This window comes from Bubalus bubalis, chromosome 20 (genome assembly GCF_019923935.1).
Source record: "Bubalus bubalis isolate 160015118507 breed Murrah chromosome 20, NDDB_SH_1, whole genome shotgun sequence".
Classification (NCBI taxonomy): domain Eukaryota; kingdom Metazoa; phylum Chordata; class Mammalia; order Artiodactyla; family Bovidae; genus Bubalus; species Bubalus bubalis.
Window position 1 is genome coordinate 28340966 of NC_059176.1, and position 27828 is coordinate 28368793.

The window sequence follows — 27828 nt, forward strand, 5'->3', positions numbered from 1 at the left end:
TATTTTTTGTTGGTTTACTAAACTCTTTCAGATAACTGACCAAAGAAATCCACTGCACATACTTTAAACATTGTGGTTCAGATCTCCCATACAGTCACAAACAGACTAAGATTTTTTTGATCTGAGAACTAACAAATTACATGCACACAATGTTAAAATAATGGTTTACAACAGCAAACATAACCCCAGGAAGATGGAGCATTAACTTTTGGAAAGACTATCTAACACACCAAAGAATACAAAATGAGGGGAGAAAATCATGGAAACAAGACCATAATTAAAGCAAGTGAGGAATTCTGATGCAAATCTGGCATGGAAATGCTAATGAGGATAGTGGCAGACATAATATAGAGGCAACCTCTTATGTGCAAGTCATGGTAGAACACCCAAAGTCTTCCAGAGAATTCATAAACAACCAAAACCGTTTTCTTTGATGATTTATGCAGCTGCCCAAGAGCAGAATATCTGATTGGTCTCTTCAGTAGCTGACAGTTAATCAGCAGATTAACAAAGACAAACAAAATTCACTATCTCTAAATAGGTCTTTTTTTCTTCTCCTCCTACCACCTCCCTGCTCTTTCTCCTTTCACAGATTAAATCAATTTGTTACTGGTTTTTCTCATATACAAGCAAACAGAATGCTAATACTAACACGTGCTTTTGAGTTCTGTTTCCCCAGGACATACAACTCACTCAGTTCTCTCCCTGTATGCTGGCAAGATAAAATTCTTTAAACTCTCAAAACTTTTTAACACTAAACAATCTCTCATTTTCTGTTATCTACCTATTTCCAGACACAAAATTACTTTTTAAACCTGTCTGGTTCCCATAAATTGACAAAATAAGGTACACTCAAATGTATGCCCCTAACTTTGACTCAAATGGCAGTTGTAAGAAAATTATTTAATATCCCTCTGTGACTCACAGAAGCTAAGGGACTCGAGATTGCTATCTATCTCTCAGTGTGCTATAAAATAAATGAAAAAGGAGGAAGAATACATTACCTTTAATAGAATGGTGATATATAAAAACTGGGTTTAATACTTAAAAAAATCATTTTGAATGTTAGTTTCTAGCTTTCTCATCAAAAGTAGGTATAAGACCACCTTGCTGCTGCTGCTGCTAAGTCACTTCAGGCGTGTCCGACTCTGTGTGACTCCATAGACGGCAGCCCACCAGGCTCCCCTGTCCCTGGGATTCTCCAGGCAAGAACACTGGAGTGGGTTGCCATTTCCTTCTCCAATGCGTGCAAGTGAAAAGTGAAAGTGAAGTCACTCAGTCGTGTCCGACTCTTAGTGACCCCATGGGCTGCAGCCTACCAGGCTCCTCCATCCATGGGATTTTCCAGGCAAGAGTACTGGAGCGGGATGCCATTGCCTTCTCCGAAGACCACCTTACACGGTTACTATGAGGAGTCAATGAAAACTGTAAATAAAATCCTTAGCAGAGTGCCAGGACCCAGAAGGAATTCAAGTGGTACGGAGATATAATCAGGAAAACTCTAGATGTTTCTTTGGGTGATTTAGGATGGCATGTGTTTAGAGATTCTGATTTCTCCACAGAGCTGGCTGTGGAAGCCTAGTTTATCCAGGTTCTTAATGTAACATTTCTGATTAACCTTCTTCCGTCTTTCCCTCTCCTCCCTCCTTCCCTCTGTCCCTCTCTCACTTTCCTCTCTTCCTACTGGTCTTCATACCTTTCTCTCCTCTGTTTCCTTTTTGATGTATGTAAGCACTGGCTGGATGGCATCACCGACTCGATGGACATGAGTCTGAGTGAACTCCAGGGGTTGGTGATGGACAGGGAGGCCTGGCACGCTGCGATTCATGGGGTTGCAAAGAGTTGAACACGACTGAGCGACTGAACTGAACTGAAGCACTGGTACTAAATTCAGGTCAGTCAGTAGCTTCAAAAAGGTAGAACATTCAACAAGAAATTCTGACCCAATTTAACTCCTTTTTAAACCACAAACAAAAGAATCCAGTTAAATTGAAAATAGGAGTAAATTCACTATGGATAAAAAGATTTTCAAACCTAACAAATCTGGATAACTGTTAACTATTATCTATGGGTCTGCTAATATTATAACTATCACCTCTTTTCCATATCTTTTCCGTGACACCTACAAAACTAAATGCTACCATAAAATAATAATAATGGCAATTAAAGCAAAAAACATTCTAAGATTCTTTGTCCTTGCTCTCATTTATATTAAGATTGGTTTTAAAGTAACTTGAAAGGGTTAGGTCCCAGGTTTCAAATTAATCTTCTAAAAATTACTGTCAAGTAAAATAACTTAGTTTTCTAAGTTTATGTTTTCAAGAAACAAGAAAACAATGAAGTGGGTGCTTGCAATAGGAAGATTGCAAGCTCAATTTTATCATCACTAGATCGTTAAGTTTCCTTCAAAATGTTAGGTAGAATCTATTTATCATCTATCTGTCCTGTCTTCTAGAAGAAAACTATGCTTGTCCACAAGTGAGCCCTTGGCATCATGGGTTAAAACAAAACTGAAAACCTGCTCTAAAATTTGCTGTGGTAGGAATGGATTTTGCATATATATATATATATACCTAGATAGCTGCTGGTACACATTATCACATAAGAATAAAGAGGGTAGGGAGGGAGATCACAAGAAGTTAATTTCCTCAGCTTCCAAGACGATGGAACTAAGAAGAATAATAGAAAATCCTCTACAAGTCTCTACTGACTGACTAAATTTAGTACTAATTTAAATTTAGTACTAAATTTAGTACTAATGCTTACATGTATCAAAAAGGAAACAGAGAAGCCAAGGTATTGAGACAGGAAGGAAGAGGACAGGACATAACCATTAAAAGAATGACACAACCGTGAAAAACAAGAGGACAAGACCAAGACGGGTTAGAACCTACTAGGCTCAAGATGGAGGACGATTCGGCTTCCAGTAGACCTTCAGCCACACTATATGCTCGCTGTAATACATTTGCATATGCTAAATATACACCCACAGGTGCCATGACAGTTTGGAAGCCAATTATAAAAGGCCCCAAAGAGGGTGGTGCCCCATCTCCTGAAAATCCCCACTCCTTCCCTAAGATGGTTAGACTTTTCCTGCTACTCCTTCTTTGTTGTTTAGTTGCTAAATTCTCTCCAACTCTTTGCAACCACAGGGACTACAGCCCGTGAGGCTCCTCTGTCAGTGGGATTTTCCATGCAAGAATACTGGAGTGGGTTGCCATTTCCTTCTCCAGGGGACCCTCCTGAGCCAGGGATCAAACCCCTGTCTCCTGCATTGGCAGGCGGATTCTCTACCTCTGAGCCACCACAGAAGCCCATAAACACTAAATTATGCAGACCACTAACCACCTGCCACAGCCAAGCTCTGCTCTCACTTTTCAAAAAGACTCCATGCCCTGGGGTCACCTCTTACCTTCTAAAAGGAGTGTGAGTGTGTGTATATGTGTGTATTAGTAGAACAGTCATGTCAGACTCTTTGAGATCCCATGGACAGTAGCCCACCAGGCTCCTCTGTCCATGGGATTCTCCAGGGGAGTAGGTAGCCATTCCCTTCTCCAGGGGATCTTCCCAACCCAGGGATCAAACCTGGATCTCCTGCATTGCAGGCAGATTCTTTGCCATCTGAGCCACCAGAGAAGCCCCTCAAAAGAGTGTGTCTCTCTAAATAAACCTGCTTTCATTTTACTATGGCTATCTCTTGAACTCGTTCCTGCACAAGGACCCTCACTTGGCAGCCCATCCCAGGTACTCAGTCAAGACCTGGGACATGACCATCCTCTCATACCCCATTTTTCCTGCAATATACAATGGTCAGTAGAAGGAGAGGAAAGAGAAAGAGGGGCACAGGGAAGCAGGAAGGAAAGGATGGAGGAAAGTTAATCAACAATGTTGTATTAAGAACCTGTATAAACTAGGCTTCCACAGCCAGCTCTGTGGACAAATCAGAATCTCTAAAAACATGCCATCCTAAATCACCCAAAGAAACACCTAGACTTTCCCTGATTATATCTCCCTACCACCTAAATTCCTGCTGGGTGCCAGGCACCTTAAGGATTTTATTTACAGTTCTCATTGACTCATAGCAACCGTGTGAAGTGGTATTATACCTACTTTTGATGAGGAAGCTAGAAACTAACACTCCAAATGATTTTTTTTTTTTAACTACTCTTCCTTAGAATGAAGCAGAATGGAAAATTAAACACAAAAATACCAACCACATAAAACTCCACCATAACTTGAACACGACCTATCTACAGAAGACTTAGATTAAAAAACAGCAGTCAGCACGATTCTCCCGACAGGGCCAAATAATAGAAAATATTTTAAGCCTTGTGGATCCTTTGATCTGACAGTACTGAACAGTGCCACTGTAGCGCCAAAGCAATTATGGACAACATGTGAACACAGATGGGCATGGCTGTGTCCTATAAAACTTCATTTACAAAAACAGACAGGATTTAGTCCACAGGTCATAGTTTGCCAACAGTGAATTTAAAAATAAACTTTTTCATGACAGAGTTATTCAGCTGCCCAACAACCTAATTTTGGTGAAGGCAAGAGCACGCAGGACACAGTCATCTCTTATGGTGTCAGAGGAGCTACCTCAGTAAAGATTTACTTCCTCATCTTTAATTGGCTAGTTTTTAAAAATAATAAGGAGCACATTTATTAGGCTGTTTCATTGGAACTTAGTATGTCTTGTTTTGATTTTATAAAATGCAAATAAATTAGTGTCCATTAAATAGAAACTCCAAAGCCTGTTATTAATTATATTGTACTTTGATTGCGGCACAGCTACCAACCTGATAAAATTACCATAGCTACAAAAATCAGCTGAAACATATCTTCAAGTCTAGAATTCAATAATGTTCAAAAGATGCAAAATAAACTTTGTTTTTCAAAATTTACACCATTATTTTTCAATAGGCTCCTATTTTAAGTGTACAAACAGTTTCAATTTAAACTTTCAACAGTTTCACACTGTAGGAAAATAAATGAGCAAGGTAAAGGTTACAAATAAATATATGCAACTGATTGTTCAACTAAGTTTTACAATGCCTTTCCACATCACTCCTTCTAAAATAATTATATTTAGTCAAGAAAGGTCCAATTAAGATTTCTTTCATTACAGCCAGGCCCAAAAGAATAATCACTACAAAAGCCTCATCAAATACACAACAAAGAAAATGATTATTAGCAAAAAAAAAAAAAAAAAAAAAACACCTGTAAATGCATTGTTGTAAGGTGGGCTTTCCAGGTGGTTCAGCGGTAAAGAACCTGCCTTGCCAAGCAGGAGACGTGAGCTCGCTCCCTAGTTCAGGAAGATCCCCTGGAGAAGGAAATGGCAACTCACTCCAGCAATCTTGCCTGGGAAATCTAATGGACAGAGGAGCCTGATGGACTACAGTCCATGGGGTCACAAAAGAACTGAACACGACTTAGTGGCTAAACAACAACTATTGTAAAGTAGAACTGCCATCGTAAACTTAACCTAATATGTTGGTACCTAATATTATACCCCTTCTGTGACTCTCCTGCAGTACTCAAACTCTAGCAGACAACAAAAACATAACACATCAAACCCCAAGATACTGCTTAGATTTTTGGATTTGTTTCTTTATAATTCACAATACCCTGTGAGAGCTAGACAAGGCGGCAGAATTATTCAGAGTGATTATACTGTTTCATTACCGTTGCGTGAAAGCTGCAATTTGAGCGCCTACAAGTCCTGTTTTTTGTGTGTGTTGGATTTCAAAGCCTCCAGCAATAAATTTGATAGTGCTTTGTTCTTCCAACAGAATTATTACTAAAGAAGATTGCAAAGCTTCATGATGATCTTTTTATCCATGACATCTGCTAATAGAACCCATCAAAACAACATCTTAGAGTGGTCTACTCGATTATTTGTAAGTAAACAGTCATTTAAGATTAAGACCTACTCAAAAGTGTCCTTTCCACAGAGATATCCAGTTAAGAATCCCATGATTATCTACACATTATATTACATTTAACCTTGGACTGGAATTGGGGATTTATTCAATTTGAAGCTTAGTCAAGCCTCTTTTTCCTCTCTCTGTTAAGCTTTAAGTCAAGCTGTCATTCAAAGAATGTAAATCTCTTAGTAGAGAAAAATGCTTCTTATCTTGTTCTTGTTGTTGTTCAGTCACTGTCATGTCCAACTCTTTGTGACCGCACAGACTTCAGCATGCCAGGCTCCTCTGACCTCTACCATTTCCTACAGTCTGCTCAAATTCATGTCCATTGAGTCAGTGATGCTATCTAGTCATCTCATCCTCTGCCGCCCTCTTCTCTTTCTGCCTTCAATCCTTCCCAGCATCAGGGCCTCTTCTAATGAGTTGGCTCTTCACATTAGGTAGCCAACATACTGGAGCTTCAGCTTCAGCAGCAGTCCTTCAAATGAATATTCAGAGTTGTTTTCCATTAGGATTGACTGGTGTGATCTCCTTGCAGTCCAAGGGATTCTCAAGAGTCTTCTCCAGCACAATTCGAAAGTTTCAATTCTTCGGCACTCAGCCTTCTTTATGGTTCAACTCTCACATCCATATATGACTACTGGAAAAACCACAGATTTGACTAAACGGACCTTTGCTGGCAAAGTGATGTCTCTGCTTTTTAATATGCTGTCTAGGTTTGTCATAGCGTTCCTTCCAAGGAGCAAGTGTTTTTTAATTTCATGGCTGCAGTCACCAACTGCAGGGATGTTGGAGCCGAAGAAAACAAAATCTGTCACTGCTTCTACTTTTTCCCATCTATAAGCCATGAAGCGATGGATGCCATGATCTTAGGATTTTTCATTTTTGAGTTTCAAAAGCTTTTTCACTCTTCTCTTTCACCCTCATCAAAAGGCTCTTTAGTTCCTCTTTACTTTCTGCCATTAGAGTGGTATCATATCTGCATACCTGAGGTTGCTGACATTTCTCCAGCAATCTTGATTCCAGCCTGTGATTCATCCAGCCCAGCACTTCATATGAAGTATTCTGCATAGAAGTTAAATAATATACAGTGACAATATACAGCTTTGACGTACTCCTTTCCCAATCTGGAACCAGTCAATTGGTCCATGTCCAATTCTAACTGTTGCTCCTTGTCCTGCATACAGGTTTCTCAGGAGACAGGTAAGGTGGTCTGGTATTCCTGCACTTGAAGAAAATTCCACAGTTTGTTGTGATCCACACAGTCAAAAGCTTTAGCATAGTCAATGAAGCAGAGGTAGATGTTTTTCTGGAATTCCCTTGCTTTCTCTATGATCCAACAAATGCTGACAATTTGATCTCTGGTTCTTATGCCTTTCCTAAACCCAGATTGTACATCTGGAATTTTTCAGTTCCTGTACTACTAAAGCCGAGCTTGAAGGATTTTGAGCATAACCTTACTAGCATGTGAAATGAGTGCAATTGTATGGTAGTTTGAACAGTCTTTGACATTGCCCTTCTTTGGGACTGGAATGAAAACTGATCTTTTCCAGTCCTGTGGGCACTGCTAAATTTTCCAGATTTGCTGGCGTATTGAGTGCAGCAATTTAACAGCATCGACTTTTAGGATTTTAAATAGCTCAGCTGGAATTCCATCACCTGGCTTTATTTGTAGTAATGCTCCCTAAGGCCCACTTGACTTCACACTCTGGGATATCTGGCTCTAGGTTAGTGACCACACCATCATGGTTATCCAGGTCATTAAGACCTTTTGTATATAGTTCTTCTGTATGTTCTTGCCACTTCTTAATCTCTTCTACCTCTGTTAGCTCCTTACCGTTTCTGTACTTTATCATGCCCATTCTTGCATGAAATGTTCCCTTGAAATGTTCCCTTGTTCCAATTTTCTTGAAGAGATCTCTAGTCTTTCCCATTCTATTGTTTTCCTCTACTTCTTTGCACTGTTCATTGAAGAAGGCCTTCTTATCTCTCCTTGCTATTCTCTGGAATTCTGCATTCAGTTGGATGTAACCTTTCCCTTTCTCCCCTGCCTTCCACTTCTCTTCTTTCCCCAGCTATTGAGGAGTAAAACCTCCTCAGACAACAATTTCACCTTCTTGCCTTTCTTTTTGGGGGGATGGTTTTGCTCACTGCCTCCTGTACAATGATTCGAACCTCCATCCACAGTTATTCAGGCACTCTACCAGATCTAATCCCTTGAATCTAGTTGTCATTTCCACTGTATAATCATAAGGGATTTGATTTAGATCATACCTGAATCGTCTAATGGTTTTCCCTGCTTTCTTCAATTTAAGCCTGAATTTTGCAATAAGGAACTGATGATCTGAGCCACAGTCAGCTCCAGGTCTTGCTTTTGCTGACTGTATAGAGCTTCTCCATCTTTGGCTGCAAAGAACATAATCAATCTGATTTTAGTATTGACCATTTGTTGATGTCCATGTGTAGAGTCGTCTCTTGTGTTGCTGGAAAAGAGTTTGCCATGACCAGTGCATTCTCTTGGCAAAACTCTGTTAGCCTTTGCCCTGCTTCATTTTGTACTCCAAGGCCAAACTTGTCTGTTACTCCAGGTATCTCTTGACTTTCTACTTTTGTACTGCAATATCCTATGATGAAAAGGACATCTTTTTTGAGTGTTAGTTCTAGAAGGTGTTGGTGGTCTTCATAGAAATGGTCAACTTCAGCTTCTTTGACATTAGTGGTTAGGGCACAGACATGGATTACTATTATGTTGAATGGTTTGCCTTGGAAACAAACTGAGATCACGCTGTTGTTTTTGAGGTTGCACCCAAGTGCTGCATTTCAGACTCTTCTGTTGACTATGAGGGCTACTCCATTTCTTCTAAGGAATTCTTGCCCACAGAAGTAGATACAATGGTCATCTGAATTAAATTCGCCCATTCTCATCCACTTTAGTTCACTGATCCCTAAGACGTCAATGTTTAATCTTGCCTTCTCTTGCTTGACCAAGTCCAATTTACCTGGATTCATGGACCTGACATTCCAGGTTCTTATGCAATATCTTTCTTTACAGTATCAGATTTTATTTTCACCACCAGACACATCCACAACTTAGCATCATTTCCCCTTTGGCCAAGCCACTTCATTCTTTCTGGAGCCATAAGTAATTGCCCTCCACCCTTCCCCAGTAGCATATTGGATACTTCTGACTTGGGCAGGGGGGCATGCTCATCTTTTTATACTGTTCATGAGCTTCTCCAGGCAAGAACACTGGAGTGGTTTGCCATTCCCTCTTCCAGTGGACCACGTTTTATTAGAACTCTCCACCGTGACTGCCTGCCTTTGGTGGCCCTGCATGGCATTACTCATAGCTTCACTGAGTTACGCAAGTCCCTTCCCCACAACAAGGCTGTGATCCATGAAGAGGTTCCTAATTCTTTCAGTTCAGTTCAGTTCAGTCACTCAGTCATATCCAACTCTTTGCGGCCCCATGAATCGCAGCACGCCTTTAATTCTTAGCTAACATTAAATAACTTTAAATGTCAGAAGTAGTAATGGTTGGACAAAGTGATAAGAGAACAATTTCCTACTATATTTATCAAAGGACTGTCTAAATCTTCAAGTTCAATCAAGAAAGAAAGAGGAACAAGGGCAACATAAAGGAAAAAGTTCACATGGCTAGACAGAGGGCAGAAATGAGCTCATGAAAAGGACAAAAGAATCTCAAACAATGAACCGTTTGTAAACAAGCTAGAAATGGAAGAGTATCAAATTAAAGACTATTTAAGATTAAAAACAAAACAAACAAACAAACAAAAAACACCAAAAGAGATCATCTTAATTTTCTTACTGCCTTTTAGCAAAGAAGAAACTGGTTCAGAGATAATGTCATACCTGGGTCTAGCTTCCAAGTCTCTTTCCAACATACCATAAAGCCTAATTACTAACACTCACTAACCACTCCTCTTTCTTATTTTTTCCTCTCATCGCTTCCCCTACTATTTTTCCCCTTTCACTCCACTCCAGACACACGGCTCCCAGCAGTGTATTTAACACACCAGATTTGCACCTGCCTGAAGGAAATGGCAACCCACTCCAGTGTTCTTGCCTGGAGAAGCCCAGGGGCGGGGAAGCCTGGTGGGCTGCAGTCTACCGACACAGAGTCGGACACGACTGAAGCGACTTAGCAGCAGCAGCAGCAGTAGGACTTTTGTAGTTGTTATTTCTTCAGTGAAGAATGCATACCTCCAGGGATCTACCTTGTTCTGTCACTTTCTTCAAGTCTCGATTCAAACATCACTATATGGTGAGGTCTTCACTGGGCATACGCTGTTTAAAACTACAACTCCCTTATCATTACATAACATATGTCCTTTCCTCGTCATGCTTTTTCTTTCTTCTTACCACCTATATAAATATTTAACTTACTATATATTTACTTATTTATCTTGTTTATTTGTCTCACCCACTAGAATACCAATTTCATTCGGGCAAAGAATTTTGTATGGTTTATTCACTACTGTAAACAGAATGTAGAACAGTAGGCAGTCATGGATTTACTCTGTGCTATCTCAAGAAACTGTGATTCAGCAGGTCTGGGCGGAGTCCAACAAACTGCATTTGTAACACTCTCGGGGATAAGATGACCAAAATGTGAAAAACAGTAATTTGGATAGTATGGAAAGGCAAAGATGAAAATTTGCTCTAAGGCCCATGCCTTGGGATCAGCAGGATCAGGGTAACAGTCATAGACAGTAAACGACAATAACAGTGAAGAGCGTTCTTTTTCTTTTTTTAACTATAAAATAGGAGTTTACATTCTGCTACATGGGTAAACAGTCACAGGGCATGGGGCAAATGTAGATAAAAAACTACTGTTTATCTAAAATTCAAATTTAATTTAGTGAGCATACTTTTATTTTCTAAATCCAGTAACCCTACCCCAGCATCTCTTCTCAACAGGGCAGTCAGAATGATTCAGAGTTGAAATATAAGTCAGATGCTGTCTACTCAAAACCCTTCACTGACACCTCTTCCTACATTTCATTCATGAAAAGCCAAAGTCCCTACGACTCACCAGACCCCACAGAATCTATCCAGTTTCTCATATCCTTGCCTTCCAATCCTGTCAACTTTCATCACCTGTTAACTTCAGTCCACTTTTACTCCAGAAGCCAAAGTGATGCTTTTACTATTCAGTGAACGGTAAGCTAGACACGGACCCATGTATTAGCCTTTGAATTGGCTATCCCTTTTGTCTGACACAATCTTCCCACAGATAGTCACACAGGCTACACTCTCATCTTCAAGTTTCTGCTCAAATGTCATGTTTTCATTGGGACCTGCCCTATTTTGAAGTACAAACCAAACCCACCCTCACACAAGTACTTTTCTCTCCCCCTTATCCTAGACTACTTTTATCACTTTCCAATATGCTATTTACTTACTTATGATGTCTAATATCTATTAATTGTAAACTCCATTATGGTAAGGATATCCCCAGCACCTAAAATAGCAATAGTAAAATAAATATTCATTGAGTGAATGGGTGGATGAATGAATGAATAAACCTCCAGTGTCCCTCTACAGAGTACCAAGATTAGTTACTATATGATCCCTATGGTCTCTCTTAAGATCTAACACTCTATATGAGTTCATGAAATTCCCTCTCCTAACACCTCTACACTAACAGTTTAAGTTAGAAAATTCAAAATTAATTAATGTAGGTAAAGTTTAAAATATCTAGTATTTAAAAAAAAGGGGGGTCATACATTTCCTTGCAGTCTATTCTTAACCGCCACTTTTCCCCAAGAAAATCCAATGTTATCTTCATTTTTCTACTGATCTCAAATCCAGAAAAATGGGACTTCATAGAAGAAAATCTAGTGCAAAGACTGGTTATAGTGGGCTGCTGTAAAATACATACATATATATATATATATATATATATTAAGAGTATACTATCTTTAAAAAAAAAAAGCACACTATCTAAATTTTTAAAAACTAGACCCACAATATAGTGTGAAAGAGCTCACTAAAAAGAAGGCAATTTTTATACCTGTTCGCTATCAAGATTAGGTTCAATCCAGGGTTTTAAGCAGAAAAAGGCTGTTTTTTTGGTTTTTTTTTTTACATAAAAAACACAGAAGTTTGTGTCTGTGTGTGTTTGTGTGTGTGTGTGTGTGAGTTCCTTTCCAGAACACACACACATACTATGGAGACAGGCAACATCATCTTTAACAAAAAGTAATTGCCTTAAGTTCCACCTTTTCATCTAGCAAGTATCAGAGAAAGTAAATTAGGAATAAAACCACTAAGATTAAGAAAAACCTTGCATCTTTGGTCTTTATAATCAAAGAAAAAAGTATTGATGCTCTTAGCAGAGTCTTCAAAATCGGAGAAAAATTAGGACGCCTTCTATCACCATGGTAATACAGATGTAGAAAAAGATACTTCTAGATACTAACCTCTAAAAATAATGGTCATCTTATCTGCGACATCAACCAGCCCCTTTTTTTGACAGAATCTAAGCCTACAGAACTACAAACCTAACCAAGTAAAAACCTTCTTTCCCAAATCAGATAAGGTACTACAGCAAAAGCACTGAAAACCAACATCAATTCCTTCAAAATGTCCTTAACTAAACTGCAATGCAGGGAAGAGCATTTACAATTCTGATAGCAGCTCTTGCAAAGAAAAGCAATGCAGCAATGCAGGAATCAGATGTAAACAGAGCACCTGATCCACCCTCCAGATTCAAAATCACAGGAGCCAAGCATGGTTTTAAAACCCACGTCTTCATGTGTCCTCTGCTCTCCTTTCACCAATTGTTTCAACACTGCCCTACCAAGGATTTAGAGCCCTCCTTATTCCTCATGGAGATCAGATGAGGGAAACAAACCACTGAGAAGAAAAAAAAATGAGAGAGAAAAAAGGAATCGGTGAGAGCCAAGGTAGGGAGGAAGGGGAGAATAATTAAGAAAAAAAAGACAGACTGTTCTGTGAGAAAGATCTGTATAACGTCTTACTGTACAGAATCAGATCATGAAATTCAAAGGATGTGGAACAGTTTTGCCACCAATATGTTATAAACTAAATGAAACTAAGGGAAAATATATTGAATGTAAAATTTGGGTAACTGTTCTCTTTCTAACCCATAAGCAAATTCAGCAACTTCCATTCCATTCCAAAGAGAGAAAATGAATTTCTGGCAACACGCTGCACTTTACCAAAAGAAATTTATAAGGTAGGCCAAACAGTGCTGAGGAGGAAACACATAACTTCTTGAGAGCTATTCAAAGCAAAATCGCTATTGCTTCTAATGGGAAATATCAAAGCAAGTTGTGTACAACGCTTTCTACCTAAAACTATAAAGGCGAAAAGCAGTTTGGGGCTTTTTACCTTCTGAAAATTACCTTATAAAACAATATTTTTATTTTATTGTTTGGTAAGTGTGGTACATGTATCTGTGTGCAAGACTGGCTTTAGAGGCTAGTTTAACATACTTCCACCCCTCTGTTACAGAATTAATTAAAAACAAAAAACACAGCCTATCTTTCATTTTAATATTTTAAATTAAGTTTCTTATTCAGTACACAATTATTCTTATAAAAGATACAGAGAGGTAGACACAAATGTCTCAAGTCAATACTACTCATACACATTAGTGGAGATCTGTTAGCAGGCAAACTGTATATATATTCCATAAAATGTATTTAGGGTTAGATAATTCAGGATTTAGGTTTAGATGTATCACAAATGCATCCATATTATAAATGAAGTAAATAACACTATTGTATTCAAATATTTATATAACTACAAAACAAACAAAAATAAAGTCCAAAAACCTCAAGATACTATTATGGTCGCACAGAGTTGGACACAACTGAGCAACTGAACTGAACTGAAATATTATGATCATCAAGTATAAAATGATGTCATAAAAATATCATTATCTAAACCCAAGTAAGTTATATTTATATAATTAATTTCAATTAAATACCTACTGCAATTACACTATACTTTAAAATATCTCAATACACCTTGATACAATATTTAATTTTTTATTGAAGCATAGTTGATTTATAATATTATGTAAGTTTCAGGTTATAACATAGTGCTTCACAATTTTTTAAGATTATACTCCATTCAGTTCAGTTCAGTCGCTCAGTAGTCTGACTCTTTGCGACCCCATGAATTGCAGCACACCAGGCCTCCTTGTCCATCACCAACTCCTGGAGTTCACTCAAAATTAACTGCTGTTAAAAAATGCTGGCTATATTCCCTTCGCTGCACAATATATTCTTGTAGCATATTTATTTCATACATAGTAGTTGTACTTAATTCCCTACCCCTATTTCGTTTTCCCCACTTAACTCTCCCCTATTGGTAACCACAATTGTTCTCTACATTTGTGAGCCAGTTTCTTTTTTGTTACATTTGCTAGTTTGTTGTATTTTTTAGGTTCTACATATAAAGGATAATATACAGTATTTTCTTCCTCTGAATGACTTATTTCACTAAGCATAATACCCTCCACATTCATCCATGTTGTTGCAAATGGCAAAATTTCATTATTTTTTGTGGCTGAGTAGTATTCCGTTGTAAATATATCTTCATCTATCTATTCATCTATTAATGGATATTTACGTTGCTTCCATATCTTGGCTTTTGTAAATAATGTTACTATGAATGCTGGGGTGCATGTGTTTTTTTCAAATTATTGCTTTTGTTTTCTTCAAATATATATCCAGCAGTAGAACTGCTGGATCATACGACAACTTTATTTTTAGTTTTTTGAGGAAACTCCATACTGTTTTCCACCGTGGCTGCATCAATTTACATTCCCACCAACAAAGTGCAAGGGTTACCTTTTCTCCACATCCCTTGATGCAATATTTTTAAGGGAGGATCAATAAAAAATGTTTTTCAAAATATTAACAGCTTACTCAAAGTTCAAAAATAGTTAATCCATTCTATTGCCAATTAGCAAAAATATTTTTTGATAAATGAAATCAATATAACTTGTTACCATATGAATCACATAAGTAATTATTTTTATAATTTAAAAAAATAACTAAATTATTAAAGGCATAGTAGAATGCAGAAAGAAGCTATCTAGGATTTGCATTACCAAATAGACGGCATTGTGGCTAAGTTACTAACCTCATCAAAACTCAGTGTTCTTACCTATAAAAAAAGATTAAGAAGATACATACCTTACAGGATTTTTGTGAGACTGCAGAACAGCGAAAATTTGTGAAATTTGTGAAACTAAGACTAGCCAACAGTTATGTAGAACTATAAGCCAGGCATTTCGTAAATACTCTAGGTATGTTAGCTTATGTAATCCTCACAACAACTTCATGAGGTAGGTGTACAGTATAATGTCAAGGCACGAAAAGATTAGTAATTTACCTAAAGTCACATCTGTAAGTGCAGGAGCTGAGAAAGGAACCCAGACAGCATGCCTTCAGAGTCCACAGGAACAACCCACTACAGCAGGCTGCCTCTTTCCTATAAGACAAATTAAGTCAAATTCCCTAGCACAAAGTAAATAGCCAATGTAAGCATCTTCTCCCTTCCACCAAGACCTCCTTACGCACTGAAACAGGAAAAACGAGCATTCACTCTCAGTGAGTAGTTATTTATCACAAGACAGTCATCACAATAACATTCCAATTATTAACCCAGGCAACTACATAAGCCCCGAGAATAACAAACTGATCCTAAATGTGCACTTACTACTTTTATCAGAATTGTCTGGTTTTTGTTTTATAAGAGCAAGAATCCTGCCTAGTTTAAGGTTTTATATGAGATTACTGTGAAAAATAGCCTCTACTGAATATTAAATAATGTATTTCAAAGAAATTGGATTAGTAATTCTGTATACTGACTGATTTTTAGGCTATATATTTATATAGATTATACAGAACAGACACAGCCAAAAATGCAGTTCGGAAAATAAACAGAGCTTATATGCTCAAGCTTAGAATATGTTTGGCTGGGCCAAAAAAATCAATTATTGATTACAGTGGATACCAAGGAACAAGAAAAGCAATTTATTATATTTGGCTTTTTATTTTCTTTTTGTTGTAGCTTTACAGAAATGTATTTCTTTGCTAAATTAAACACCCAGTACTTATTAAGGTACATGAAAATAACCAGTTACTGAATCCTTACAATATGGCAGTCATTAAGCTAGACACACTACATAAATACTGTGTATTTCAAAAAGCTATGTAAAGAAGCTATGATTATTATTATTATTGGTGATGTTGTTGTTATTACACATTTCACAGATGAGGGACCCGAGCTCTGTGAGTCAAGTGCTTTGGCCAAGTTCACACAGTTAATAAGTGAAGAATTGGGATTTAAATTCAGGTTTGCCTAAAACCAAAGACCACATTTTTCCTACCAAATATACCTAAACCAAGCTGTGCATCAGAATTACCTGGGGAGCTTGTTAACAAAATTGATGGTCAAATCCAAGATCTAAAAATAATCAAATTCCCAAAGATTCTGATTTATTTAACAAGCTCCCCAGGTGATTTTTATGCAGCGAGCTGACACTGGTCCAAGAAGTAGTCCTTAAAAATGAGAAGCGGACATACGTATACCTGTGGCTAATTCATGTTGATGTATGACAGAAATCAAACCAATTAAAAAAAAAAAAGACTGAACTACCTCCAACAGTCTCCTCCAAGTTCCATTAGGTTGGTGATTAGAAGGTACAATAATAGGGCCCTAGGCCTAGGACGGTATCACCTTGTAAGTGGTATTAACAGGTTAAGGACCCAACTTAATTTTAGATCAGGAAATACACTTTGGTAAATAGCATTACCATCTCTTCACTCATCACCAAACCAGGAGCCAATCTTAATTTCTCCTTTACTTCTAACTTATCTCTTAAATCTGTCCTTTTGCCTTTTTACTACTAACTAGAGAGTATTAGCATCTCCTAATACTACTAATTTCTAGCCTCTGAGAACCCCTACTCTCACCTGTTCTTTTCATCAGCAGAGCTCACCTCCCACTGCTGCTGCTACTGCTAGGTCACTTCAGTCGTGTCCAACTCTGTGTGACCCCGTAGACGGCAGCCCACCAGGCTCCCCCGTCCCTGGGATTCTCCAGGCAAGAACACTGGAGTGGGTTGCCATTTCCTTCTCCAATGCATGAAAGTGAAAAGTCAAAGTGAAGTCGCTCAGTCATATCCAACTCTAGCAACCCCATGAACTGTAGCCTGCCAGGCTCTTCCATCCATGGGATTTTCCACGCAAGAGTACCACTATAAAGGTGGAAAAAATCAGATTCCCCATTTCCCAGCTTCTTTTGCAGCTAAGTCACTGTCATGAGATCCAATCTTGGTCAGTCAAGCTAGGAGTGCCTAGTCAAAGTTTTCTTCTCTAACAAGACAGCCTACCCTTTTAACCTCCTGTTTGTGACTGAATGAGAGCCATCTTGTGACCATAAAGATTAAAGCAAGAAATATGCAGCAATGCCATCCTAGAGCCCTGATATAACTGGGTTTCTTTTAACCAACTCTTTAACTTCTAGATTTCTTTCATGTGAAATAATAAACCCCTATTTTTAAGTGAATTTTAGTTGATAAGTCAGTTCTCACCCTTCTCATTACAAATGCCTCCCTTGCCTCCCCATCTATCTCTAAAGTATCCCACTGATTACAGGACAAAATTCAGAGTCCTTTACATGTCATATGCATCCAGGCTATTTTCAGCTGGATCCCCCATGAGCCGTCTTGTCCCAATACAACAGAAACTATAATCACACAGACTACTTCTCATTCCAAATACCTTACTGTTTCTAGGACTTTGCTTACATAGTTCCTTCAACCTAAAATTCTCTTCTATTCTGCTTTCTACCAGCCAAAATTCTACCTAGTCTACAAGTTACTGCCTCTGCTAAAACCTGGAATTACTTTCTAGTTAATAACTCTGATAGTAACACACTGTATTTATACCCACCAACTGCTACACTTGTCACATTCTTCCTTATATATAAATAAATGTGTATCTGTCTCCCCCACAAGATTGGAGGATTTGTGAAGGTAGTCCCCATGTAAACACAGTAAAAAGAGTGACTAGTACAAGATGGTCCTTGGATTGTTCAACTGAACTTGTCCAAAATCAGTAAATGTTCTCAACTATCTCTTTTAGGAGCCAAAAGGGATGAAGACTATATTTTAAAGGGAAAGAAAAACTGTAACAAAAATATTTAGGGAATTTGTTAAAAGCATTTTGGAACCTCAAAACTATTTTGAATCTAAGGTACAAAATAAAATGTCTTCATTGTCAATTGATAAATAAGAATCATAAAGATAATGCAAAGTCTTAGAAAATGATTAAAATACTTACTTGCATATGCCAATTCATTTCTACTCTCTTATGATTAACATATTCTATGTCAGCCAGTAAACTGTCCTTCCTCTATCTTATTATTTTAGTCCAATAGAAACACTGTTGGGAAACTCAATTCAAAACTACTATGAGAAGCCAATTTATACCCACGAGGATGACTATAATCAAAAAGAGAAAATAAGTAAAGCATTGTTGAAGATGTAGAAAACCAGGAACCTTCATATAATGCTGGTAGGAATGTAAAATGGTATACCTAGCAATTCCACTGCTTGGTATACCCTCAAGAGAACTGAAAATATATGTGCATACAAAAACTTACACACAAATATTCACAACAGCATTATCCATAATAGCCAAAGAGTGGAAACAACCCAAACATCCATCAACTGGATGAAACAGATAAATGTGTTATAACCATACAATGGATTATTATTCAGAAATAAAAAGAAATGAGGAAATGAAACATGCTATGACATGGATAAACCTTGAAAATATTACGCTAAGTGAAAGAGGCCAGTCACAAAAGATCATGTATTGAATGATTCTACTTAAATGCAATGTTCAAAACAGGCAAACCTATAGAGACAGAAAATGAGACAGTAGTCTTCATAGTCAATAAAAGAGTCTGAAATACAGTACTCGAGTGCAATCTCAAAAAAGACAGAATGATCTTGGTCGGTTTCCAAGGTAAACCATTCAATATTACATAATCCAAGTTCATTCTCCAACACTGATGCCAAAGGAGGTGAAGCTGACTGGTTCTATGAAGATCTACCACACCTTGTAGAACTAACACTCAAAAAAAAGGTGTCCTTTTTATCACAGGTGACTGGAATGCAAAAACAGGAAATCAAGAGATACCTGGAGTAAAGGCAAGTTTGGCCTTGGAGTACAAAATGAAACAGGGCAAAGGCTAACAGAGTTTTGCCAAGATAACACACTGGTCATAGCAAATACCCTTTTCCAACAACATAAGAGACGATTCTACACATGGACATCAACAAATGGTCAACACCAAAATCATATTAATCTATCTGTTCTTTGCAGCCAAAAATGGAGAAGCCCTATACAGCCAGCAAAAACAAGACCTGGAGCTGACTGTGGCTCAGATCATCAATTCCTTATTGCAAAATTCAGGCTTAAATTGAAGAAAGTACAGAAAACCACTAGACCATTCAGGTATGACCTAAAATCAAATCCCTTATGATTATACAGTGGAAGTGACAACTAGATTCAAGGGATTAGATCTGGTAGACAGAATGTCTGAAGAACTATGGATGGAGGGTCGAATCATTGTACTGGAAGTAGTGACCAAAACCATCTGCAAAAAAAGAAAGGCAAGAAGGTAAAATGGTTGTCTGAGGAAGCTTTACTCCTCAATAGCTGAGGAAAGAAGAGAAGCGAAAAGCAGGGGAGAAAAGGAAAGACATAACCAACTGAATGCACAGTTCCAAACAATAGCAAGGAGAGATAAGGCCTTCTTCAGTGAACAGTGCAAAGAAGTAAAGGAAAACAATAGAACGGGAAAGACTAGAGATCACTTCAAGAAAACTGGAGATACCAAAGGAACACTTTGTGTAAAGAGAGGCACAATAGACGACAGAAACAGCAAGGACCTAACTGAAACAGAAGAGATTAAGAAGAGATGGCAGGAACAGGCAGAAGAACTATACACAAAAGGTATATAATCTCATTGTGACCTGAATAATCACAATGGTGTGGTCACTCCCCTAGAGCCAGATATCCTAGAGTGTTAGGTCAACTGGGCCTTAGGAAACATTACTACAAACAAAGCTAGTGCAGGTGATGGAATACCAGCTGAGCTGTTTAAAATCCTAAAAGATGATGCTGTTAAACTGCTGCATTCAATATTTAGCATTCTTATGGCAATGCCAAAGAATGTTCAAATTACCATACAGCTGCACTCAAGTTGCATGCTAGTAAGGTAATGCTCAAAATCCTTCAAGTTAGTCTTCAGCAGTACATAAACTGAAAACTTCCAGATGCACAAGCTGGCTTTAGAAAAGGCATAAGAACCAGAAATCAAACTGTCAACATTTGTTGCATCATAGGGAAAGCAAGGGAATTCCAGAAAAACATGTACTTCTGCTGCATTGACAAAGCCTTTGTGTGGATCACAACAAACTGTGGAAAATTTACCAGACCACCTTACCTGTCTCCTGAGAAACCTGTATGCAGGTCAAGAAGCAAAAGTTAGAACTGGACATGGTACAACTGCCTGGTTCCAAATTGGGAAAGGAGTAAGACAAGGCTGTATACCATCACCCTCCATCCATAGTTCTTCAGACATTCTGTCTACCAGATCTAATCCCTTGAATCTAGTTGTCACTTCCACTGTATAACAAACAATAGCAATTAAATTTGCTATTGTTTGTATTTAACTTATATGCAGAGTACATCATGTAAAATTCTGGGCTGGATGAAGCATAAGCTGGAATGAAGATTGCTGGGAGAAATATCAATAACCTCAGATATGCAGATATGATACCACTCTAATGGCAGAAACTGAAGAGGAACTAAAGAGCCTTTTGACAACAATGAAAAGAGGAGAATGAAAAAGCTGGCTTAAAACTCAACATTCAGAGAACAAGATGTCAGAGGAGTAGGTGGACATGGAGTACAACTCTCTCCATGGATTCATCAGGAATACATCTTCAGACACAGAAGTGCATGCAGAACTCCAGCTAAGAGCAGAAAGGAGTACCTGACCAGAGGAGAAGAATATATAGAACCACACAAAACTCAGTAGGGTGAAGGAACTAGACGGAAAAACAGGGAGCATTAGTAGAACTGGATGGTGGGGGAACTGAAGCAGAGGTCCAACCCCCATTTTGGGGGTTGAGTCAGAGAGGTGGAGAAGGAAACGGCAACCAACAATAGTATTCTTGCCTAGAGAATCCTGTGGACAGAGGAGCCTGGTGGGCTGCCGACTATGGGATCGCACAGAGTCGGACACGACTGAAGCGACTTAGGAGCAGCAGCAGCTGAGTCAGAGGAGAAACATTTAAGGCTGTGAGTGAAACAACTCATCTGTGGCAGCCTAAATGGAATGAGAATCAGACAGTCCTTGCTGCAGCCATACATACCCTGGACAGGGAGACGTAAGTCTCCTCGAAGGTGCAACAGCTGGGAGCTGAAGTTTAGGGATTGTGAAGCAATCCAGGGGAGGGCTGCTGTTGACTGAGGAGAGATGGATCGAAGGGATGTGAGAGAGGAGATTGTGGTGGGAAATGCCTGTGGAGGAAAGTCAGGTAACCATGGAAGCAAGGTGATACTGCTGAGTCATGCGTAGTGGGTGGGGGCCATCACCATAGCCCCTCTTTTCCCACACACCAGCATCAGCAGCTAAATAATAGAGAGGCTGGCCCATCAAACACCTGATGCACTGAACTAAAGAGCAGAACCCCATTCAGGGTACTCCTTTAAGTGACTGATGCGCCCAGCTACAGAGTAGGACCCCACCCAGGGTGCCCCAGATGTGCCTGATGCGCCGAACAGCAGAGAAGGACCCCAGGCAAGGGAGCCCTCTAAGCGCCTGAACTGGTGGAGCTACGGAGAAAGACTGGCCAAAGAGGCCTTCTGATCACCAGCTACAAGACTCGGAAGAAGACTCTGACAGGGCCATAACTCCATACATGAGAGTTGGACTGTGAAGAAAGCTGAGTGCTGAACAATTGATGCTTTTGAACTGTGGTGTTGGAGAAGACTCTTGAGAGTCCCTTGGACTGCAAGGAGATCCAACCAGTCCATTCTAAAGGAGATCAGCCCTGGGTGTTCTTTGGAAGGAATGATGCTAAAGCTGAAACTCCAGTACTTTGGCCACCTCATGTGAAGAGTTAACTCACTGGAAAAGACTCTGATGCTGGGAGGGATTGGGGGCAGGAGAAGAAGGGGACGACAGAGGATGAGATGGCTGGATGGCATCACTGACTCGATGGACGTGAGTCTGAGTGAACTCCAGGAGTTGGTGATGGACAGGGAGGCCTGGTGTGCTGCGATTCATGGGGTCGAAAAGAGTCGGACATGACTGAGTGACTGAACTGAACTGAAACTGGAAAGAAAAAAAAAGTAGAACAGAGTACTGGGAAAGAGAGCAATGGTGGTTGTTGGAAAGAAGATATAACTGCTGTTACTCCCTCAGGGAAGTCTTCCCTGAGCCCTCAGATTAGGATCAGCATCCTGTTACATGCTTCCCTAACAACAGGATTTCTCCTTTGCAGTACTTAGCACAGAGGTAAATAAACAACTTGAACTGTCTTATTCACCACTCTATTTAAAATACCTACCATAGAGTCTGACATAAAGCAGACAGTTAAACACACTTTAAAGGAATGCCTTGGGTTCTCCAGTTTCACAACATCAATCGTAAAACCACAGACCATGTGATGTAATCAGTCAACCTAGCCAGAACCAAAACCAAGAGTTACCAAGAAAAACCAGAGGTTATCTGTCCCACCCCTGCCCTACCAAGCTTCTGCAACACCCACTCTGCTGCCTTCAGTTTACTATTGCCTATGTTACAGTCCCTGCAGTCTCAGAAGATACACACTTAAAACAACATCTGGCTTCCATATTCTCTATCCAGTCAAGTATAAAAATAAAGCATCATTTATTATCACAATCATTTCCATGGCAAATATGAAAATGTCAGAGCCCTAATTCAAGGACCATAAGTATAAGTAGCAGCTTTGCAGGGGATTCTGTCAAAGGTGGATTACTCAAGTTCCAATTACAGGACTTGTTTCCAGGCAGGTCTCTTCTTTCCTGACTTTAATTTCCTCCTTTAAAAATGACATTTCAGGGGCTTTCCCTGGAGGTCCAGTGTTAGGACTCCAAGCTTCCACTGCATAGGGCATAGGTTTGATTCCTGGTCAGGGAACTAAAATTCCACAAGCTACATGGAGTGGCCAAAAAATAAATTAATAAATACTTTTTGTAAAAAGACCACATTTCAGGGACTCCCCTGGCAGTCCAGTGGTTAAGATTGCACTTCTACTGCAAGAAGCATGGGTTCAATCCCTGGTCAGGGAACTATTAACAAGATCCTGTGTGGCACAGTCAAAAAAGTTTTAAAAAGATGTATTGCAGACTCTTAAATTTCCCTTTTTCTTTTGATTACTTATAACAATCTTTAGTCCTTTTTTCTCCATTACGAAAACAATTTCTACTACCAAACTACTTTTGCAAAGATCTGATGCTCAAAACAGGTATTATTTATTACTATAATGTGGGGAAAAAAGTTTGTTAAAGTATTCACAAGCTCTGTGGTGTGACCACTGTAAATACAAAATTGGGAGCTAATTAAGCTCAATCATTCTCATTAAATGGAGGAAAACAAGTAATATGAAGATTTAGCCCTTGAACATTTGGTCAAATGCCTATGAAATATAGTATTTAGGGAAATTATAGCCCAGTATTGTTGCAAACATCCCTCTGATTCCAAATATGTCCTCCACCACCATCTCATCCCACCAGAGTGGTCTGATCCTTCCTTTGAAACTTAATCCTCTGTAAAAGTAAAGAGACCAGTAGTCTAACTAAAAAAAAGTCTCTCTGCTGTTAAAAAAAAAAGTATACAAATTTCCCCCAAAACATCCTTTGCCTGGATGAATGCCACCCTTAGTCACGCACAGCTGGCATTTGCTCACTAAAATACTCTGTTCATAAACAAGCCCCCTCTATCCTATTATCACTGGCATCTATTAATTTTCAAATTGTCCCTACCATGATAGAATTTCTATGCTATGTAACTTTTGGAAATTAACCATTCTAGTCAGTACCCAATTCATCCTGACATGATTTTTTTTTAATAACTTAGAGAACTTCCAAAAGAACGAAGCTTTCCACTATTTTAAGCCAAAGAAAGTATGGGGAAATGGCTAATAAAGTAACAGGTAGACAACTGCTTAAAACCAATGTGCTATACCAATTAGAACATTTAAAACCAATGTCTTTTTTTTTTAACTCTCTACGGCTTTAGCAATTTGGATAAGTCTTAAAATACATGCATTCCATTATCACAACCTTAAAAATGTACTACTTGATATAAGACCATTTTCCCAAATCCCAAGTTTCAGTTCGGGATGATGATATAGTTCGAGTGATGGGTTTCGGACCCAAGTACTTAATTAACACTACCTCTACCACCAAGGGCTTACCTGGTAGCTCAGCTGGTAAAGAATTCACATGCAATTCAGGAGACCCTGGTTCGATTCCTGGGTTGGGAAGATCCCCTAAAGAAGGGATAGGCTGCCCACTTCAATATTTTTGGGCTTCCCTGGTGGCTCAGATGGTAAAGAATCAGCCTACAATGAGGGAGACCTGGGTTCAATCCTTGGGTTGGAAGATCCCCTGGAGGAGGGCATAGCAAACCACTCCAGTATTCTTGCTTGGAGAATCCCCATGGACAGAGGAGCCTGGCGGGCTGCAGTCTGTGAGGTCGCAAAGAGTCGGACACGACTGAATGACTAAGCACAGCACATAGCTACCACCAAGGCAGATGACAGTGCAACCTATCATCTTTACCCTCGACTCCTGCAACTGCTACTAGCAAGTCTCTCTGCTTCCATTCTTACTCCCCTACAGTCTATGCTCTACAACGCAGCTGCATCCTTCTAAAAAGGAAATAAGATCATGTCACTGCCCTGGTTTAAAAACTGACATCATACTCAGAAAAAAAGTTCAGAGTTCCACCATGGCTTATAAGGCTGCATGACGTGACCCTGCCAACCTCTCCCTTGGTCCACTCTAGACACACTGACCTTCCTGGTATTCTTTAAACAATCCGAGTGGAGTCCATGTCAGGGCTTCTGCTCTTCCCCAGGCCCAGTTTTTCAATTTACTTAGGTCTCTGCTCTGACATCTTTAGACAGTCCCTTCCTGACAACCCAATCTAATACAGCACCTCCCATCACTTTCTGTTTCCTTACACTGTTTTATTATCTTTCATAACGCTTGCTACAACCTAAAAGTATATATTTATTTATTGTATCTCTTCCACCAGACTGTAAACTCTTTTAAAACAGGACTGTGGACTTTTTTATCATTATATCTCCAGGACCCAGAAAAGTACTCAGTACATAAGTACTTAGTAAGTACTTGAATGAATGATTCAAAGTATCTCTATCTGTAGAAGCACTGAGTATTTTCATTTCTTATAGATAGACTTTATTGAACATTAAAGGAAATCATGTTATTTGAAATAACCAAGAGGAGCCTCAACAATTCAAGTTTCCATTTTTACCTTTTCTAAGTCTGACCTTGAAAACGGAATAAACCTTTGAATACGGAATAATGCAGGCAGTGTGGCTCATAACACAAAACTCTATTAGTGTAAATTCCACCTCAATTTCTAAAATTAACTATTTAAAAAAGACTTTGAACACAATGCTGCAAAGCAACTACAGTCAATAAAAATTAATTTAAAAAATAAGCAAAAATTTTAAAAGGCTCTTCTATCAGCATCAGGCAAATCCCCATAGTCTCTGCTCAGATCATACTCCTCTGCTCACCAGTCTCCCACTGAGGAAACAGAAGAGACTGTCAAAGCTCAGACTTCTAAGGATTACCATAAATATAAAGTCCTCCCTAACTTTGGCTACAAACTGGTCATTTCAGAAGATGTACTATTAGATGTCTATAATACCTGAATACTTAATTATCTTAATTGCTCACAGATGCCTTTAACTCATCCATCTCTGTACAACATAAACCACGTTTCACTTGGCAACCATATAATATAATACACATGACTTAAAATCTATGACAAGTCCCTCTCCATCACTAAGCAGTAAATGGAAATTCAGCATTTGTTATTCTATTGCATATATAAGCACAGAGGCCAAAAGACAAAATCACAAACCAATGGAATTATGCCCATCCAAAATGAGCATTTTCATTAATGTTCCTTGGCCAGAATAGTCTTCAGCTGCACAGAATGTTTTAAATAGCCTAATAAAAATAGGATACAGATACCCTTTTCTCTCTTAGTAAGCTGTATCTTTAATAATTTTTTAAAGAAAATATATATGTGGGGAATAGGATTACATTTGCTGGTCATCTTTTATTTAAGTCACCCCAAATAGCCCAAAGGATAGGACTAGATAGAGCTTTGGTCAGTTTCCATGGTGACTGACAAAGAGCCCCATCACATTCCAGATAACGTTCCAGCACAAATTTGAGATCAAGGCTGTTCCAGGGTTTGGAGAAACCATATGTGTCTTATCTTATTCAGGAAAAATCTAAACATAGAGCAACCGGATTCCCATGCAGGGCATGGAAACTGCTTCCCAAGACTACCTGAGTACTTTCTCTCTTTAATTTAAGAACGTTACATTGTTTAAAAGCCACAAGTGATAAACCAACTTGTCATTTATTGCTCTTAAAAAATCTTAGCTTGTTATCTGTCCTGACAGTGATAAAATCATCTTTTAAAGAAATAGCAGGATAGAGTTCTTCCTTCCAGCTCAGCTGAAAATCAGGTGGTTACTGTACTTTATCACTCACTCAAGCAGAACATGCTGCCTGCTCTCTTAAATGGCCATTTCAGACTTTTATAGACATACAAAGGAGACTTATGTCCTTTTGGAGGACAACAGAGAAAGACTTTCTGAAGAAGCTTCTTAAGAATAATAGCTAAAGAACTATTTAAAACACCAATCCATTTTCTGTAAAATTCGTTGATGTGGTTAATTTGGCAAGGCATTTGAGAGACGAAGGAGGAAGTAAGGACAGTAAGAGGTTCAAGCTTATAATTATTTTGTCTTATTACACCAACAATAAATAAAGACTCTTTAAAAGTTTTTTCGCTTTCATCTGAACGCTCATTGACCCATTTCTGCACAGCAGTGCTGACCCCAGCCCTTTCACACAGCACAGCTGCCAAAAGTGAAGCATCACATGTTCCCGACCAAACAGAAATAGGCTGGAACAAAATCTGTAGCGTGAACTATTTCAAGGCCAAAACTGAAACTTTCAAATGCTTCAAACGAAAACAATACTGTTCTGGTTTCAACTTCATTCTCACAGGCTTTAATCTTATCAAAGCTTCTTTTAAATCTAATCCTTGTTCACTTCCCTAAATTCTGGCACACAATGATAATATTGCAAGTATAAGGTTTTTGGTTTTGTTGTATATGATTTAACTGAAATAAAATGTTAACACACAGAATATAAACTCCCTAACTTCAAAGCTTCTCTGAGCATAACTCTCCCAAGAAAAAAATAACTCCTTGGTAATTTTACAGACATTTTAGAAAGTCCAGTAACTCATTCAAATATTTAGAGAATTTGACCAAAGTGAAATTTGTTTTCAGTTGCCTAGCAAGCATTTACTGAGTATATAGTAGGACAGGCCATAGTGGCAGATAATTTAAGATATAGTCCCTGACCTTGTGAAAGTTATGGTCATTCTAATGGCAGGAGATAACCGTATGAACCAATGAGGAAGTGACATTGACATTATGTGAAGCCACTAAAAAGGCTTCAGAGAAGAAGGAGGTTTAGAAGAGGAAGAAAAC

General features: G+C 38.7%; 1 protein-coding gene across 2 annotated transcripts in view; it reads right to left on the reverse strand.

Moving 5' to 3' along the window:
• Nucleotides 1-27828, reverse strand: part of NUBPL (nucleotide binding protein like) — a 457415-nt gene that overhangs the window by 410698 nt on the left and 18889 nt on the right. The window lies entirely within an intron of this gene.